General features: G+C 46.4%; 1 protein-coding gene across 1 annotated transcript in view; it reads left to right on the top strand.

Moving 5' to 3' along the window:
* The window catches only part of ALKAL2 (ALK and LTK ligand 2), a 139692-nt gene extending 120602 nt beyond the window's left edge, over nt 1-19090 (top strand). The window contains exon 6 of the mRNA XM_077291341.1: nt 18205-19090. The gene's annotated coding sequence lies outside the window, so the exon portion shown is untranslated. The remainder of the gene's footprint in view (nt 1-18204) is intronic.
* Nucleotides 19091-19428: the final 338 nt, after the last annotated feature.

Raw genomic sequence — 19428 nt, 5'->3', positions numbered from 1 at the left:
GGTCACCCTGACACCTCTACAAGAGAAGTGGTTGGAGTCAGAGGGGCATCTGTGCAGGAGAGGTGTTACTGTCAGTGGGGTGAGCACAGCAGGGGAAGGAGGCAGTGTGCTGCTATTGATATGGATTAGCCAAGCAATGAATAGCTGTGGAAGGATCCTTCCTCCTCCAGTCAGTGCTGGACCTGCAGCAGGGTCCACCTGAGGATTCTCCGATTTCCCTGTGGGCCAGTCAGAGTCTGCTTTATCTCCTTTATGACAGTGGAATTTTTCACTTTTGCACTGTTTTGTTTTCCTCTCTTTCTTCCAAGAGCCCTAAGTTTTATATTTTTCTATTGATTTAGTCATATGAGGGCTGTTTTCCAAAGGACAAGTTGTAGTTTAGAATTACATCATCCACTTTACTAAATGATGTACAGAAAAACAGGGAAAAAAGAGGTGAAATAGTAAAAAAATACAAAACAAAAAAAAACCCAACAGAATTCCGTTAGATTTGGGTTTCATTCTTACGATGTTCATTTTCCCATAAAAGATGATCTGACATCATGACTTTCCAGATCAGTATGTAAGAGGGTGAACTGTAGTCCCACTGAGAGGGCACTAGGACCCTGTGGTTTTTGCCTGCTGCAGCAAAGAACAGACACTGCCAGGCCCCCGGAGACTATGTGTGCTGGTGGGTGGGGTCTGGTGTCGGGTGTGTAAAGTGTGATATAAGGAAGTGGAGAAAAGTAGAAAAGGCGGGAAGAGAGGAGGAAGCAGCAGTGTGATAAAAAAAGGACTGTGTGAATTTGCTGCCGTTGTGTTGGAGAAAAGCTTCGAGAGGAAACAACTCTGAGAGATACTTGTTTTTGTTGCTGACGTTTTTCTGGAAACAGTTAACTTTTATTTTGGAAGACTGAGACTTTACTGAAAACCCAGTACGTATCTGAGAGTCTGTGGAGTCCCTGTGCATTGAGTTGAGAAACAAGTTTGGACAGACTGCTGATATAAAGACGGACGGATTGTTGTAAGAGCATTTCTAGGAACTACAGGAGGAGAGACAACTTCTTTAGGCCACTAAACTAAGTCCCCGGCGTTTGGGCTCGGCATCGGCCGACAAGACGGAGAAGCGTGCTGTAACTTATTGGCGCCGAAGACTTGGACTGGCTGCAGCCTGTGTGGAATCCTGCCTGAGAGAAGACTCATCTTAGGTTAACGGTACCATAGTCATAGATACCCGGGTATCCCTTGCAGAGTGTTTAATCGTTACTTTAGAGGTGTATCGCATATTAGATGTGTGTAAGTTATACTCAGTGTGTCATTCCAGGGGCTCCTCTTGATAACACTACATTCAATTTACGCTTGTTCTTGTATTGAGTTGTTCTGTGAGGTAAATTGATTACTAGCCTGTTGGAGTATACAGTTCTCAGGAGACCTTGGAGTGGCACAGTGATTTCAGCTGCTGCTGAATTAGTGTATCTTTTGGGTGCTTCTGCCTGAGTATTCCTCATATTACCTTACTTATTCTGCCTTTGAGTAAACCACTGTTGGAGATTTCTGCCTTAGTCTTGGTTTGTGACTCACTGGATCTTATTCGGACCTCTGGTCATTACATTTTTGGCGTAGTCGGCAGGATCCAGTGTTTGTCATGGACGAAGGCGAGGGTAGAAACGACTCCGCTGTATCTGCATCCTCCTCGGGGGTTGAGGTTCCCCGGGCAGCCGCGGCGACTCCGGGAGGGTATGTGCCTGTAGGAGCTTTACTTCAGCACATGCCGAAATACGATGGGTGCAATATGGCGTTGCAAGATTGGGCCGAGAGGGTCCGGAGTATTCTGCGCATGTGTAATTTGACCCCCGCGTTACGCGCTGAGCTGGCATTAAATGCACTGGAGGGTGATATTAGGCGCATGGTGATGGTGCGCCCAGAATCAGAGAGGGATACGTTAGAAAAGATTTTGGAACTGTTAGAGGGGAGTTTGGGGGGCCGAGCGCGTGTGGCCCAGCTTCGGTCCCTATTCTTTAATCGTCCCCAAAGAGAGTGTGAGTCCCTGATGCAGTACTCTAATATCTTGCAAGAGACGTTTAATGAGATGCAGCGACTAGACCCGGGGGCCATGGGGGCGTTTCGGGAGGTAGACCGCTTTGTTGTGAACTATATTTCTTGGCTCCCTCTTGTGGTCACTAGCGGTATTACACTTGGATCATCTTTCTCCAGGTTGGTACCCACCTGGTTCGTTAGGCCTTGGGTGTTCCTATTTAGACTTCCTGGAAACTCAGTCTAGTGCCTGGAATCGATGTAGTCAGTCTATGTCTGTTTGCTCCTGACTCCTGGTCTCCTGTTCTTTGCAAGATAAGCTAAGTCCTGCTTTCTTATTTTTGTTTATTCGCTTTGCTTCTATTTTGTTCCAGCTTGTTCATAATGTGATTCCTGATTTTTGCTGGAAGCTCTAGGGGGCTGATATTCTCCCCCCACACCGTTAGTCGGTGCGGGGGTTCTTGGATATTCAGCGTGGATATTTTTGTAGGGTTTTTGCTGACCGTATAAGTCCGCTTCCTATTTTCTGCTATTAATTAGTGGGCCTCTCTTTGCTAAATCTAGTTCATTCTTACGTTTGTCTTTTCTTCTTACCTCACCGTTATTATTTGTTGGGGGCTTGTATTTATAACTTTGGGGTCCTTTCTCTTGAGGCAAGTGAGGTCTTATTTTCTCTGAAAGGGTTAGTTAGTTCTCCGGCTGGTGCGAGACGTCTAGAATCAACGTAGGTACGTTCCCCGGCTACTTCTAGTTGTTGTGCTAGGATTACATATACGGTCAGCCAAGTTACCACCTCCCTATGAGCTGGTTTTTGTGTTTGCGGACTTAGCTGGAACTTCTGAGATCCTCTACCACTAGGATCATAACACCGCTTGCTCCGGGATCAATTCATCACCGGGTTAGTCAATAGACTTCTCCGGGACAAACTGTTGGAAATGGCCCGGGCTGCACCAGAATTATCTTTCTGGCAGATTTACCGAGCTGCACTGGAAAGGGAAGAGAAATCTGCCCATGTGTCCGAGGGGTCAGTGAACAGTGCCCAGCTGGAGGAAGGTGGGTCATCGGGGTCAGGGGGAGAGGGGCTGGTAAGCGTGGTACAAGCTTTGCGTGCTGAGGTAAAGGAGATGAAGCTGAAATTGTCTCAACTGACAGTTGGTCCCGCCTATACCCCCTCACGGGGGCCTTCTGCCCCACCCCCTGGAACGGTGACCCCACCGATGGCCAGGTCGTCCTATCAGAATGAGTCGAGCCCTCGTCCACGAGGAACAATTACCTGCTGGAAGTGTGGGCGCCAGGGACACATCTCTCGTTACTGCCGGACGCTTGCAGCTCCAGAAACCCCATCGCCGGCTTTAAACTTCCGGCCGCTGCCATGAGAGGGCAAGCAGCAGCGGCTCCACCCGCACAAAGCCCTCGACGGGATGAGCAAGATTTGTTTGCATGTAGTCCAGTGATAGAAGCAGAGTTTGAAGGGTGGAAGATGAGGTGCTTGGTTGACACGGGATCCGAATGTACTATAATGCCTCTAGAAGTATATGAGAGATACTTCAGTCGACTAGTGATGCCAGAGGATGGCCGAATGATACGACTTACCGCCGCAAATAATGGTCAACTGTTAGTCAAGGGGATCGTGTGGATGCAGCTAAAAATGTTTGGTCAAGAGCTGGGGCAGAAAGGGGTAGTACTGGTGGATCACCCCCCTAGAAGAGCAATGGAGGTGACGCTCGGAATGAACGTGCTGCGAGACTTGAATCACCAGATGTATGCAGGTGAAGGACCCCGATACTGGGCCCAGGCGACAAGACACCGACCCACACAGAGAATTTTACACCGTCTAGTGCTGAGTTGCGACTTGCTGAAAAGTGCGGTCCCACGTGGCCGGGTGGGCCGGGTCCGAGTGCCATCGCGGGCCCCGATCCTGCTGGGACCCAGACAAGAGGAACTCTTAATGCTGCCGGTGGGAGCTGCACAGAGATTGAATGGGCTTGAAGTGCTACTTGAGCCCGCCCAAGAGAGTTCCTCATTTGCCAAAGTACATGTGGCCCGGTCTTTGGCGATTGTGAAGAATGGACGGGTGCCGGTCCGATGCATCAATGTTTTAGATGAGGCTGTTACAATTCCCGCTGGGACCATACTGGCCACACTGTTTGTGCCGGCAGAGAAGGTGCCAGAAAATGCAGGATTCGAACTGCGACCGGATCAACAGTCATCCTGTACATTTGCGGTCGAGGTAGGCCGGACTGAACCTCCTACTGAGGAATGGAATGGTCATGTGATCATGGAGCAGATGGGGGTGGATCGGGAGAAGCTGACCCCAGTGCAGATGGAGCAGTTGGAGAGAGTTTTGTGGGAGCATCAAGAGACCTTTTCCCGACATGGAGAGGACTTCGGGTGTACCCAGACGATTGAGCATGAGATTCCAATGGGGGATACTCCACCCATTAGAGAAAGATATCGTCAAATCCCTCCGGCGCTTTATCAAGAGGTGAAGAGCATGGTGGCCAGTATGCTGGACAACCATGTGATCCGAGAGAGCCGGAGTCCCTAGGCGGCCCCTGTAGACTTGGTCCGCAAGGATGGGACACTCCGATTTTGTGTGGACTATCGAAAATTGAATGCCCACACCGTGCAGGACGCATATCCTTTACCCCGTATTGAAGAATCCCTGTCGGCCCTGGGTCGGGCCAAGTATTTCTCAACGTTGGATTTGGCAAGCGGGTACTGACAGGTCCCAATGGCTGAAAAAGATCGGGCCAAGACGGCGTTTGTCTTACCAATGGGGCTCTTTGAGTTCAACCGGATGCCCTTTGGCCTCGCTACCGCCCCGGGAACCTTCCAACGCCGGATGGAACATTGCTTAGGCGATCTAAATTTTGAATCAGTCCTGATATATCTAGACGACATTGTGGTGTTCGGAACCTCATTTGAAGATCATCTGGAGAAGCTGCGTCAAGTTCTCCGGCGGCTCAGGAGCTACGGCCTGAAAATAAAGCCAAAAAATGTCAAATGTTACGAAACCAGATTGAGTATTTGGGACACCTGGTGACCCCGGACGGGGTACTACCTATAGCCAGTAAGATTAAGGCGGTACAAGAGTGGCCACCTCCCTGTGACCTGCGAGAAGTGCGGGCCTTCTTGGGCCTAGCAGGATACTATCGGCGGTTTGTGCCTAAATTCTCACAAGTGGTGGGTCCCTTGAACGAACTTTTGAGAGGGACAGCGCTGGGACCTCGAAACCACCCCATTCCATGGGTGCCCCTACAGGAAAAGGAATTTGATGAAGTGAAAACCGCCCTCACGAGTGCCCCATTGCTGGCATATGCCCGGTTTGACACCCCTTTTTTGTTGTATACCGATGGTAGTCTTCATGGGTTGGGGGCAGTACTAGCACAGGTGCAGGACGGCTGAGAGCGAGTGATTTCTTATGGCAGCAGGTCTTTAAGAGACTCCGAGCGAAATCCGGCCAATTACAGCTCATTCCGACTGGAATTACTGGCCCTGGTGTGGGCAATGACAGAACGCTTCGCCGAGTATCTAACAGGGGCTGAGGTGCTAGTCATGACAGATAACAACCCGCTAGCTCACTTGGAGAATGCGAAGCTGGGAGCGTTGGAGCAGCGGTGGGTCGCCAGACTGGCCAAGTTCAATTACCGCATTAAATTCCGCTCTGGTCGAGAAAACGGCAATGCAGATGCATTGTCAAGAGTGCCCCTTGGGTCATCAGGGGAAGATGTTGACGAACAACTTGAGGACACTGAAACTCCAGCTTTGGGGCAGATACCTATCTTCCAAAGTGTGGTACACTCAAGTGGGGTGGCCACCGGAATGCCCTGTGTCCTGGGTAAAACACCCTCAGATTGGACAAAAGTCCAGGATGAGTGTCCGGACGTTGAACTTGTGCGTCGTTGGGTACTAAACAAGGTCTGGCCCAGTGCAGAGGACAAGGCTCAGTTGTCCATGGAAGGAATGAAACTCCTTCGACAACGGGATAAATTGTGTGTGGAACAATGTCTTTTGTATCGTAAGGTGTACCTGCCATCTGAGCTGCAGCATCGGTACCAACTGATAATTCCTGTGGGGATGGGTCCCGTGGTCGCTCGTGAGGCGCATGAGAAGGGGGCCCATTTTGGAAGTGAAAAGACACTTCAGTGGTTGCAGCGAGTCCTCTATTGCCCCGAGTTGGGAGGGATGGTGGCCGACGCATGTCGGCAGTGCCGAATTTGTGGGCTCAACAAAAGCCCTGAACAGCGGGCTCCCACACAGTCTATTAAGACTTCAGCACCACTGGAGCTACTCATGATTGACTACGTTTTGATAGGGTACTCTACGTCAGGGTACTCCTATTGCCTGGTGATGACAGATCACTTTACCAAGTATGCTGTAGCGGTGCCGACAAAAGATCAGACGGCCAAGTCGGCGGCTGAGGCCGTGTGTCGACATTTCTTCCAAGTGTTCGGGTGTCCGCAGAGAGTACATTCAGATCAAGGGGCCTGCTTTCAGGGGACGCTGATGAGGGAGTTGCACCAGCTCTATGGTATAGAGCAGTCGAGAACAACGCCTTACCACCCTCAGGGTAACGGGGTGTGTGAGCGTTTTAATCGGACCTTGTTGCAAATGTTGAGGTCCTTAGAGGGTCAGCAACAGACACGCTGGCCTGAGTATCTCCCCGAATTGATGTGGGCTTACAATAACAGGGTGCACAGTACTACTGGATACTCACCCCACATGTTGATATTTGGTAGACCTGGCCGAGACATTGAGGATTTGAACATGCCGGATCCCTCCTCCGCCCCCCTTCGGACTGCATCCGAGTGGGTACGAGAGCATCGGCGGCGGTTGAGGGTGGTGCATCAGGTGGTGGGCGACTGCCTTCGCCAGGTGGTCCATAGGGACACGCGACCCGTACAAACAGAGTTGTTCTCTCCGGGAGACAGAGTGTTGGTGAGGACAAAACGACGGTCAGGAAAGCTGAGTGACCGATGGGAGGCGATACCGTATCTGATAAAAAAACAGGTGAATCCTGAGATTCCAGTGTACGAGGTCGAGCCGGTGGGGACAGGGGGGCCAACCCGTAATTTGCACCGTAACATGCTACAACGGTGCTGGTTTGAAGATTTGGCGCCTATTCCCCCAGAGCCGGAGGCCGTGTCCCAAGGGGCGGGAACTCTGAATGATCTTGAGTTTGATGGTGTGCTTGTTCCTGCGCCTGCTTATTTGCCCCGTCCGACCAATCTGGTCTTGTATGATGAGAATGTTGAGGATGTGGAGGATGCTGTTGAGGAGAGCGCATCAGATCGACTGCTTGGTCCTGACGCTGTATCACGGAACATCGAACCGCATAAGGAGGCAACTCCACTTGCGCCCGCTAACACGACCACGGAAGTGACTTTAGCTCCCTCTGGGGTTGCACCTATTGATGTAGGACTCAGGAGAACTACACGATCTACGGCTGGAATACCGCCTCAGCGATATGCTCAGGATGAATTTGAGTGGGAAGGTATGTCGAGGACGCCAACCTCTAGTGGGGTGGCATGTAAGAGGGTGAACTGTAGTCCCACTGAGAGGGCACTAGGACCCTGTGGTTTTTGCCTGCTGCAGCAAAGAACAGACACTGCCAGGCCCCCGGAGACTATGTGTGCTGGTGGGTGGGGTCTGGTGTCGGTTGTGTAAAGTGTGATATAAGGAAGTGGAGAAAAGTAGAAAAGGCGGGAAGAGAGGAGGAAGCAGCAGTGTGATAAAAAAAGGACTGTGTGAATTTGCTGCCGTTGTGTTGGAGAAAAGCTTCGAGAGGAAACAACTCTGAGAGAGACTTGTTTTTGTTGCTAACGTTTTTCTGGAAACAGTTAACTTTTATTTTGGAAGACTGAGACTTTACTGAAAACCCAGTACGTATCTGAGAGTCTGTGGAGTCCCTGTGCATTGAGTTGAAACTTGAAACAAGTTTGGACAGACTGCTGATATAAAGACGGACGGATTGTTGTAAGAGCATTTCTAGGAACTACAGGAGGAGAGACAACTTCTTTAGGACACTAAACTAAGTCCCCGGCATTTGGGCTCGGCATCGGCCGACAAGACGGAGAAGCGTGCTGTAACTTATTGGCGCCGAAGACTTGGACTGGCTGCAGCCTGTGTGGAATCCTGCCTGAGAGAAGACTCATTTTAGGTTAACGGTACCATAGTCATAGATACCCGGGTATCCCTTGCAGAGTGTTTAATCGTTACTTTAGAGGTGTATCGCATATTAGATGTGTGTAAGTTATACTCAGTGTGTCATTCCAGGGGCTCCTCTTGATAACACTACATTCAATTTACGCTTGTTCTTGTATTGAGTTGTTCTGTGAGGTAAATTGATTACTAGCCTGTTGGAGTATACAGTTCTCAGGAGACCTTGGAGTGGCACAGTGATTTCAGCTGCTGCTGAATTAGTGTATCTTTTGGGTGCTTCTGCCTGAGTATTCCTCATATTACCTTACTTATTCTGCCTTTGAGTAAACCACTGTTGGAGATTTCTGCCTTAGTCTTGGTTTGTGACTCACTGGATCTTATTCGGACCTCTGGTCATTACAAGTACGATAATGGCAATGCCAAATTTGTACATTATTTTTATTTCCTTCATATTTTAGTGGTTATAAATATAAATTCTGAACTGAAAATTTGGAGTAAAGAAGGAGAATGTCACATCTTTGGGCTCTTTTCCATTTGCGAAAAACACGTCCGTGTCTCGCATGTGAAAACCAAGCTGTGGCGCCGGCACTTGGGAGCAGAGCGTGCAGCTCCATGTGTTGCTATGCGGCCGCACGCTCTGCTCTGGAGTGTCGGCGCCAGAGCTTGGTTTTCACATGCGAGACACGGACGTGTTTCTCACAAATGGAAAAGAGCCCTTTGAAGCATTTCCTTATGTAAAATGCTACAAACTAGGTACGTTCAATTAAAAGTGTTCCAGGAATAGTTTCCACTAGAAAACTCATCATTATTGACTGCCAGAAATAAAACTCAGGGTGTATTCACACTTTTTTTTTTTTTTTGCTGAGTCTTTAGAGCTAAAACTCTTCAGAAACCATGAGGAGTTCAAAAAGCACACGTTTTGATATTATTGGTCATTTTCTGCTCCGACATCTCAGGACAAAAACTTAGTATTAGGTGAGCTTTTGATGTTGCAAATTTTCTGCAGCTATTAGCTAAATTAGGTTATTTTCTAGGTTATTTTTTACATTGTGTATGCGTTTTTAACACTTTGATACTTTCTGGTATTTGGTTATGTCAAAACTTTATTTGTACAGTTGATTGGATTACATACGTTTTTTATCAGCAGAATTTTCGCATCTAGTTCAAGTCTATACGGAAAATGTGCATATAAAACTCAGCCAGAGAAATTGACATATTACAGATTTCAAACACGGTGTCAAACAGGTCAAGTTATGCTAAAAAAATGCATAATGGTCATGAGATTTCTATAAATCTCATCCACTTTGCTGAACCAGTAAGGCTACTTTCACACTAGCGTCGGCCCGACGTACCGACGCATACTGTGCAAGCGCCGCACAACGGGGGCAGCGGATGCTGTTTTTCCATGCATCCGCCGCCCCATTGTGAGGTGCGGGGAGGTGGATGCGGAGTTCCGGCCGCGCATGCGCGGTCGGAAATGGCGGACTGTCGGCACAAAAAAACGTTACATGTAACGTTTTTTGCTGCCGGCGGTCCGCCACAACACGACGCAACCGTCGCACGACGGTTGCGACTTGTGTCAATACGTCGCAATGCGTAGCTAATTTTAGTCTATGGGGAAAAAACGCATCCTGCAGACGACTTTGCAGGATGCGTTTTTTTCGCAAAAACGACGCATTGCGACGTATGCAAAAAAACGCTAGTGTGAAAGTAGCCTAAGATGCTGCGGTTTGTTGGCGCAGCGTAAATATACAGCATCAAAAGTTCACCGAAGGCACTTCATGGGAATTTAAAGTTAGGGTATATGCAAAAGAAGGTATTCAAGAGGAAACCACTTTAGGAATTGTTCCTTTTTTTATTTTTTTTAAGAGTTTTTGGAGGAGAAATTGAAAGGAAACTCTCCAAACTTCTCAAAAACAGAGTTTCTGCTCATTTTCCACTTGGAAAAGTCTGCAAAATAGATTCTGTGTGCATATAGCCTTTGGGGACTTTTTCATTTCCTGGAGCAGTTTAGAAGAGTTTTTGAAGTGTTTTCAGCCTTTTGTTGGGACACTGTCATCAGGAGCTGCTTAAAAAAAATCACTGATTTCCCAGCAGTTATCTTTAAAACCTGAAGTGGAAAATAAAACGCTCAAAACACTTAGCATATAAACAGCAAAGTGGCTCTACCAAAGAAATGCATAGAAGTCTTTTAAGCATTTTTGAAGTTTTTTATTAGGTTTTTTTTCCATTGAAAAACTTGTTAATGTGCCCACTGCCAATAGCTTAATCGATGCAAATTCAAATATTTTTTATTTATTTGTTTTTCAATTGGAAAAAGGGGGAGAGCTTCAAACTTCTATATTTTTTTAAACTTTTTTTGTTCATTTCTACTTTTTTTTCCTCTCTTTTTGTCCTCCCAGTTCCCCCCCCGGGGATTGCTCGCTTTGTGTATTTAGCATCTGATAATTTTTTTGGGAGGACTTTTTAATCTCCTGAAGCAGTTGGAAGAGTTTTTGAAGTGTTTTTCTAACTATTTTGGTTAGTAAACTCCCATCAGGAACTGCATCAAAAAGAGCAAAGCTTGAAACATTTATATCTTTTTTTCATATTTTGAAATTTTTTTAAATTCAATTTAAACTGGAAACCTGAAACTACTATTGTTTGATTGCTTGTACAACACACTGCAATACTACAATATGTACTGTAGCTGAAATAATCCCCAGTGCTGCATACAAGGGCTCTTCCATTTACTCGATCGGTGGGGTGCTGCTGGACGTTGCCTCTCTCCCCCAAAGATTCTGATATCTATGACCCAGAAGAAGGATAGGTCATCAATGATAAAGTAGAGGACAACCTCTTTAATATTAAGAGACCCAGGAAAAACTTTGTAACGTGCATGGTTAGTCAGGATGGGGGAACGATACTGTAGAGTTGCTTCATGAAGACATGTCTGACAATCTATTACTTAAGGGCTTATTCACTGGAATGCGATTGTTTGATCTCGGATTTAGAATCTGACATCTCACAGATCTCTATACATCAATGGGGCTAATGAATACACAAGTTTTTTAGACCATTCAATTTACCCAAGCCAAAATCCAGTGTAACTCATATTCTGCTCACATGCTGCCATTTAAAGGAAAAGAAGGGCCATCTGTGTTCTATCTGTTTTTTTACTGATCCATATTTTGTAGATGCAAAATATAATTTACCCTTTTTTACCCTGCTCTCAAGTTTTACATAGTGAAAAAAGTAGAAAAAAGTAGAAGAATGAATACCTTTAACATTTGTAAAAGCCAATACAAATTCATATTCTCTGCTCCCTAGTGTACTCTAATTATTGTTATCATGAAATAAAAATATTAATCTGTCTTTAGATAACATTACTTGTACAAGCCTCACAAGATAAAAGACATAAAATAAAATAAATCATTGCTTGATTTATGTAACAATATTTGTCCAGCACCTCAAAGGAGAGCTGTGTATAAATGGCAAAAACCTGAGTTAGCAAAGTATAACTGGTGCCACAACTAGAACCACTGTGATAACCGTGTATGTCCAGCACACCCAGGATAGCCACGTGTGTCCGGCACACACGGGATAGACGTCACGTGTATGTTCAGCACACCCGGGATAGCCGTTTGTGTCCAGCACACCTGGGATAACAGTGTGTGTCCGGTACACCCAGGATAGAGTGTATGTCCAGCACACCCGGGATAGCAGTGTACATCCAGCACACCCGGGATAGCCATGTGTGTCTAGCATACCTGAGATAGCAGTGTACGTCCAGCACACCAGGGATAGCTGCGTACATCCAGCACACCCGGGATAGCCATGTGTGTCCAGCATACCCGGGATAGCAGTGTACGTCCAGCACACCCAGGATAGCCATGTGTGTCCAGCATACCCGGGATAGCAGTGTACGTTCAGCACACCCAGGATAGCCATGTGTGTCCAGCATACCTGGGATAGAAGTGTACGTCCAGCACACCCGGGATAGCAGTATACGTCCAGCACACCCGGGATAGCCATCTGTGTCCAGCATACCCGGGATAGCAGTGTACGTCCAGCATACCCGGGATAGCAGTGTACATCCAGCACACCCGGGATAGCCATGTGTGTCCAGCATACCCGGGATAGCAGTGTATGTCCTGCACACACTGGACAGCCGTGTATGTCCAGCAAACCCAGGAAAACAGTGTATGTCCAGAACACCCAGGATAGCATTGTACATCCAGCACACCCAGGATAGCCATGTGTGTCCAGCACACACAGGAAAACAGTGTATGTCCAGAACACTCGGGATAGCAGTGTACATCCAGCACACCCAGGATAGCAGTGTATGTCCAGCACACACGGGACAGCCGTGTATGTCCAGCACACCCAGGATAACAGTATATGTCCAGCACACCCGGGATAGCAGTGTACGTCCAGCACACCCGGAATAGAAGTGTACGTCCAGCACACCCGGGACAGCAGTGTACGTCCAGCACACACGGGTTAACAGTCTATGTCCAGAACACCCGGGACAGCCGTGTGTGTTCAGCACACCCCTGATAATAATGTATGTCCAGAACACTCGGGATAGCAGTGTATGTCCAGAACACCTGGGATAGCCGTGTGTGTGTCCAGCACACCCGGGATAGCCATGTGTGTCCAACACACCCGGGATAGCAGTGTATGTCCAGAACACCCAGGATAGCAGTGTACATCCAGCACACCCAGGATAGCCATGTGTGTCCAGCATACCTGGGATAGCAGTGTACTTCCAGCATACCCGGGATATCAGTGTACGTCCAGCACACCCGGGAAACCGTGTATGTCCAGCACACCCGGGATAGCAGCGTACATCCAGCACACTCAGGATAGCCATGTGTGTCCAGCATACCCAAGATAGCAGTGTACGTCCAGCACACCAGGGATAGCTGCGTACATCCAGCACACCCGGGATAGCCATGTGTGTCCAGCATACCCGGGATAGCAGTGTACATCCAGCACACCCAGGATAGCCATGTGTGTCCAGCAAACCTGGGATAGCAGTGTACGTCCAGCATACCCGGGATAGCAGTATATGTCCAGCACACCCGGGATAGCCATGTGTGTCCAGCAAACCCGGGATAGCAGTGTACGTCCAGCACACCCAGGATAGCCATGTGTGTCCAGCATACCTGGGATAGCAGTGTACGTCCAGCACACCTGGGATAGCAGTATATGTCCAGCACACCCGGGATAGCCATGTGTGTCCAGCATACCCGGGATAGCAGTGTACGTCCAGCATACCCGGGATAGCAGTGTACGTCCAGCACACCCAGGATAGCCATGTGTGTCCAGCATACCCGGGATAGCAGTGTATGTCCAGCACACACGGGACAACCGTGTATGTCCAGCAAACCCAGGAAAACAGTGTATGTCCAGAACACCCAGGATAGTAGTGTACATCCAGCACACCCAGGATAGCCATGTGTGTCCAGCATACCCGGGATAGCAGTGTACGTCCAGCATACCCGGCATAGCAGTGTACGTCCAGCACACCTGGGATAGCCATGTGTGTCCAGCATACCTGGGATAGCAGTGTATGTCCAGCACACACGGGACAGCCGTGTATGTCCAGCACACCCAGGAAAACAGTGTATGTCCAGAACACCCGGGATAGCAGTGTACATCCAGCACACCCAGGATAGCAGTGTACGTCCAGCACACACGGGACAGCCGTGTATGTCCAGCACACCCAGGATAACAGTGTATGTCCAGCACACCCGGGATAGCAGTGTACGTTCAGCACACCCGGGATAGCAGTGTACGTCCAGCACACCCGGGACAGCAGTGTACGTCCAGCACACACGGGTTAACAGTCTATGTCCAGAACACCCGGGACAGCCGTGTGTGTCCAGCACACCCCGGATAGTAATGTATGTCCAGAACACTCGGGATAGCAGTGTATGTCCAGCACACCCGGGATAGCCATGTGTGTCCAGCACACCCGGGATAGCAGTGTATGTCCAGAACACCCAGGATAGCAGTGTATGTCCAGAACACCAGGGATAGCCGTGTGTGTCCAGCACACTCAGGATAGCCATGTGTGTCCAGAACACCCAGGATAGCAGTGTATGTCCAGAACACCCGGGACATCAGTTTACGTCCAGCACACCCGGGATAACAGTGTATGACTGATACCAAGATAAGTAATAAAACACCATTGTGGGTTGTTAATCACAGCAAAGTGCAGCACATAATATGAAGTTTATATATAAACTATCAGGCGCACAACAAACCAATGGGTTTGAAACAACTAGGTTGTGTTTCTTTTCTAATAATATTTTTTCTTCATATGTGCTTTCATGAAGATTCAATACATTTTTTACTTTTTAAATACTTTTTGCATTGGAGCTGTATCTACTACTTATCTTGTTTGTCTACTAGTGTGGGAAGCAGCCCAGTGATAGGTGCACCATCATTTACCAGATGATCACCAGCTTAATTTTTGCCTGAAACAGTGATCTAATTTTTTCTCTCCTGTTTTCTTGTGCATGACTGATGCCACCTGGGATAGCAGTGTATAAATGGCACCACCTGGACTATCATTGAATGACCGGAAACTCCAAGGGTACTAGTGTATGACTGGCACTCCTTGTAATGTTGACACCACCTCTGATAGCAGTGTTTGAAAGGCACCACTTGGGTTAATACTGTATGACTAGAAACACCAGGGATTGTAGTGTATGGCTGGATGACTGGCACCACCTTGGTTTTCAGTGTGTGATCGACACGCAGGATCAGAGATAGCAGTGTATAACTGGTACGATCTGGCTTAGCATTTTATGACTGGCCCAACATGGATAGCAGTGTATCACTGGCACCACCTGGGAAAGCAGTGTCATTGGTACCACCTGGGATAGCAATGTAGGATTGGCACTACAACTAGCACCACTTGGGAGAACAGAGTGTCATTGGTACCACATGAGATAAGTATATGACTGGCACTCCTTGGTTAGCAGTCTACTGCTGCCACTACCTCTGATACCAGTGTTTGAGAGCCTCCACTTGGATTAGTAGTGTATGACTAGAAACATCAGGGATAATAGTTTATGACTGGAACTACCTGGGTTAGTAGTGTAAGACTGGCAAGACTAGAGATAGCAGTGTATGACCGGCACCATCTGGGTTAGTAGTGTAGTGTATGACTGGCAAGACCAGATATAGCAGTATATGACCGGCACCATCTAGGTCAGTAGTGTATGACTGGCGATACCAGAGATAGCAGTGTATGACTGGCACTATCTGGGTTAGTAGTGTAGTGTATGACTGGCAAGACCAGAGATAGCAGTGTATGACCGGCACCATCTGGGATAACAATGTAGTGCATGACTGGCAATACCAGAGGCAGGAGTGTATGACCGGCACCATCTAGGTTAGCAGTGTATGACTGGTGATACCAGAGATAGCAGTGTATGACCGGCACCATCTGGGTTAGTAGTGTAGTGTTTGACTGGCAAGACCAGATATAGCAGTATATGACTGGCACCATCTGGGTTAACAGTGTAGTGCATGACTGGCAATGCCAGAGGAAGGAGTGTATGACCGGCACCATCTAGGTCAGTAATCTATGACTGGCGATACCAGAGATAGCAGTGTATGACTGGCACTATCTGGGTTAGTAGTGTAGTGTATGACTGGCAAGACCAGAGATAGCAGTGTATGACCGACACCATCTGGGCTAGTAGTGTAGTGTATGACTGGCAAGACCAGAGATAGCAGTGTATGACCGGCACCATCTGGATTGCTTTATCTAAATAACGTACAGTAAGTGAAGATGTGAGCAAATACTCAATTATAAATCTCCTTTTTCGGCAGAAAGCATAGTAGAACAAGATACTGAGTAACTGCTTGTATTTGCTAGTAAGGCCCATTGCATTCAGCCACATTGATGTTTTGTGCTGCTCAATATCATTTATGAATAATACCATACATATTTGGAGAAATAACGTGCCCTCCTAATATGAGATAATTGACAATTTACTCATAAGTGTTTTTGCCTTTCTCTGGTTTAATACTTTAGGATTGGGCTATGTCCACACTGTGACATTTTCCTCAAGACGATTTATAGCTATGATTTATTTGGCTGATGTAAATTAAGCCAAATGTCAGACATGTTACTCGGGAATCTTAGTTGCTTTCAACTTACATTATTAAATTGCATAGGAGCAAGGCTGTTATCACCGTCTCTAAGGAGCGGGTGTGAAAGATCAATCACATTTCTACAACACGTAGGAACCATTTACTCCATTACATTGGTAGAGAATAAACATTCTTTGGCTTGCAGTCTTATATTAGACTTGTCTTGTCCATTGTTACTTTCTGGCCTTGCCTGATCCTGTTTCCACATCCTTACAAATATCTCCTACATCCGCCCTTATCTCTACACTAAAACATTAATTAATGCTGTTAGCACTTATCGCCACAACTGCTATAAAATGTTATCAATTAGATACCAGAATGTGTTCTTGTGTTGTCCAAGCATCTCCTGTTTCCTGGAGAGTTCAGGGCAGAGCTCTGCTTCTTAATTACAAAACTTCTTACTGGTGACTTGTAGCTAAAATGTAGAATACATGACCTATAACTAGAATATAAAATACGGTATATACACTAGAGCAAGAACAGAATATATGAACTATAGCTAGAATATAAAATATGGGAAATATAGCTAAAATATTCAATATACTGTATACAGCAATATATAGAATATATAAACTATAACTAGAATATATTTATTATAATGATTTATGGGCCTTCAGCTGGATCTTGAGCCATGGCGACTTGATGAACGAAGGCTCTGTCGGAAGATTGATCTTCTATAAGCCTAGATAGGTCCACCATAGTCTTCTCCGCCAATAGTATCACGCCATTGGGTTGCTCGTCTTCTTCTTCAATTTGTTCTTTCTATTCTTCCGACCATGATGTCCTTCTCTAGTGATTGCTCTCTTTGTATGTTGTGTCCACAGTAGGCAAGTTGTAGCTTCATGATCCTTGCTTCAAGTGTAATGTCTGGCTTGATTTGTTCCAAAATTGAATTGTTTGTTCTTCTTGCCATCCATGGTATTGATAACATGCCTGTGAGGTGCTATGATCTAGAACCTGGGGTGGGGGCACCAAAGCTGTGCAACATTCCCTGATGCGCTAATAATAATTAGTGATGAGGGAACGTGCCCAGATAAGGTGTTATCCGAGCATGCTTGTGTGCTAATAGAGTAGCTTCAGCATGCTCGAATACTATGTTCGAGGTTCGAGGATGTGGCTGCATGTCTCACAGCTGTTCGACAGCCGCAACACATCCAGGGACCGCCTGTTTGTTAGGCAATCCCTGCATGTGTTGCAGATGTCGAACAGCCGCGGCGACTAGAACATAGTATTCAAGCACGCTGAAGACACTGTATTAGCACACAAGTATGCTCAGATAACAACTTATCCGAGCACATTTGTTCATCACTAGTAAGGAGGCGTTACCAGTGTGAGACATGCAATGACTGACAGGCTACTCTCCAGATCTACATGTCTCACACTGGTAACACCCCCTTTCATTTAAAATAAGCTCTGGAGACAGATTCTCAGTGAGATCTATGTCCAGCCCATTGATCTTGACAACTCATTTACAAATTAGGAAAAATGTGGATTTCTGTGGAAGCCGTCAGATCACAGATATTAAGGTCTCATTTTATTCAGCTTTCTATCACCCACATGTTCACACAGTCGGCTTAGGAGGGTTGATCCTACTGACAGATTCCCTTTAATGGAGTGACAGAGCTCAATACATTACACTCCATTCAACTGTAGGGGAAAACCAGAAACGAGCGGCTGATAATCCCACTAAAGAGACCCACACCGATCCAACATTATCACCCAAATATCTTAGTTTGGAACACTCACTTTAAACTTTTTTTGGATGCAGGCTGTACAGATAATTAAGGTTTACAGTGACGCATGCTTAAGTCTCAACACTTTTTTTTTTTGCATAAAACGTTAACACTTTACATTTTTCTCTCCTGACAGATATCAAAAGAACATGAATTACCAAGAAGATAAAACAAAAAAAGTGCCTTGGAAACCAACAGGGAACAGATTCGGATGTTTCTATAGCACATCCCATTGTGAACAAATACATTTATTTTTGCATATTGACAAACTAATGTACTTCCATAGCTGTCACAACTTATATTTGATATGTTGTCCTGTCTTCACGCAGATGGATGTAATGTACAATGACTAAGTAACTGCCATATAGAAAGAATGCACTTCTAGTGCCCTGGTCATATGCCCATGGTCAACCAAGTCTTTGCCAGAGAACGGGAACCTACTTACTAGGAGATGTTGGGTGCCTCGTGTCTCGTCTCAGGTTGGCCTCCAATTCGCTGTTTTTCTGGCTATAGGTTCAAGTCTACATTTAGGTCAGGTGGGATATGCTGCCAAAAAGACTTGTCTGTGACCTCCGCTAGACCAATAATGTTAATATTGCATATGTTCTGTGTAATATTTCTGTTGCAATTTGTGCATACAAATCCTGTAATAGACTCTGCTTTGCAACACTGGTAAATCGATGTATTTAATGCTTATGCAACCAAAAAGCTACGTTTGGTTCCCATATATGTTTTTCTTAACCCAAATTTGAATACTTCTGGTCACAACAGTTTAGTCCTTATTTAATATTTGCATGACAGTTGCCTTGTTCATTGTCTGCACCGGACAATGTCTTCTTATGTAGAGATCATTCTACGAGTGCTGCATAGCATTCACTTTATGTATAATACTGTGAAGGCTTTTGTGAGGAGGCACAGTTGTATATAGCCATACACAGGCTGATGCCATTAGTTTTCTGTACATTACATGTATAAAACATTCCAGTGACATGTGCAATATGTAAATATCTGTAAATATGACATGCATAATAAATGTTTGGTATATATACAGCACATTGGCGTGCCGACTCTGCATTGCTTACGACCGTTCTATAATAGTAGAATAAATGGGCCAAATTCATGAGACTTAAAGAGAAGCTACAAAGGGCAGAAAGCGCTTATAGGGTGTTATTCAGACAGGGCGTTTATGCGGTAACCTGGTTGAGTCATGAGAGCACAAATCTTATAGAAGTTCAATGATAAATCCAGCTGCCGCGGGTCTGCTGGTTGGAATTTCCCATTATAGCCGGTTATTTATGGTGATAAGCGGATAATGCTGCGCTGGTGGCAAGAAAAATGTTCTGAGGTCCTTAAAGTTTGA

This window comes from Ranitomeya variabilis, chromosome 2, assembly GCF_051348905.1.
Source record: "Ranitomeya variabilis isolate aRanVar5 chromosome 2, aRanVar5.hap1, whole genome shotgun sequence".
Taxonomy (NCBI): Eukaryota; Metazoa; Chordata; class Amphibia; order Anura; family Dendrobatidae; genus Ranitomeya; species Ranitomeya variabilis.
Note: the sequence above shows the minus strand (reverse complement) of the source record. Positions and strands in the feature narration are given on the sequence as shown.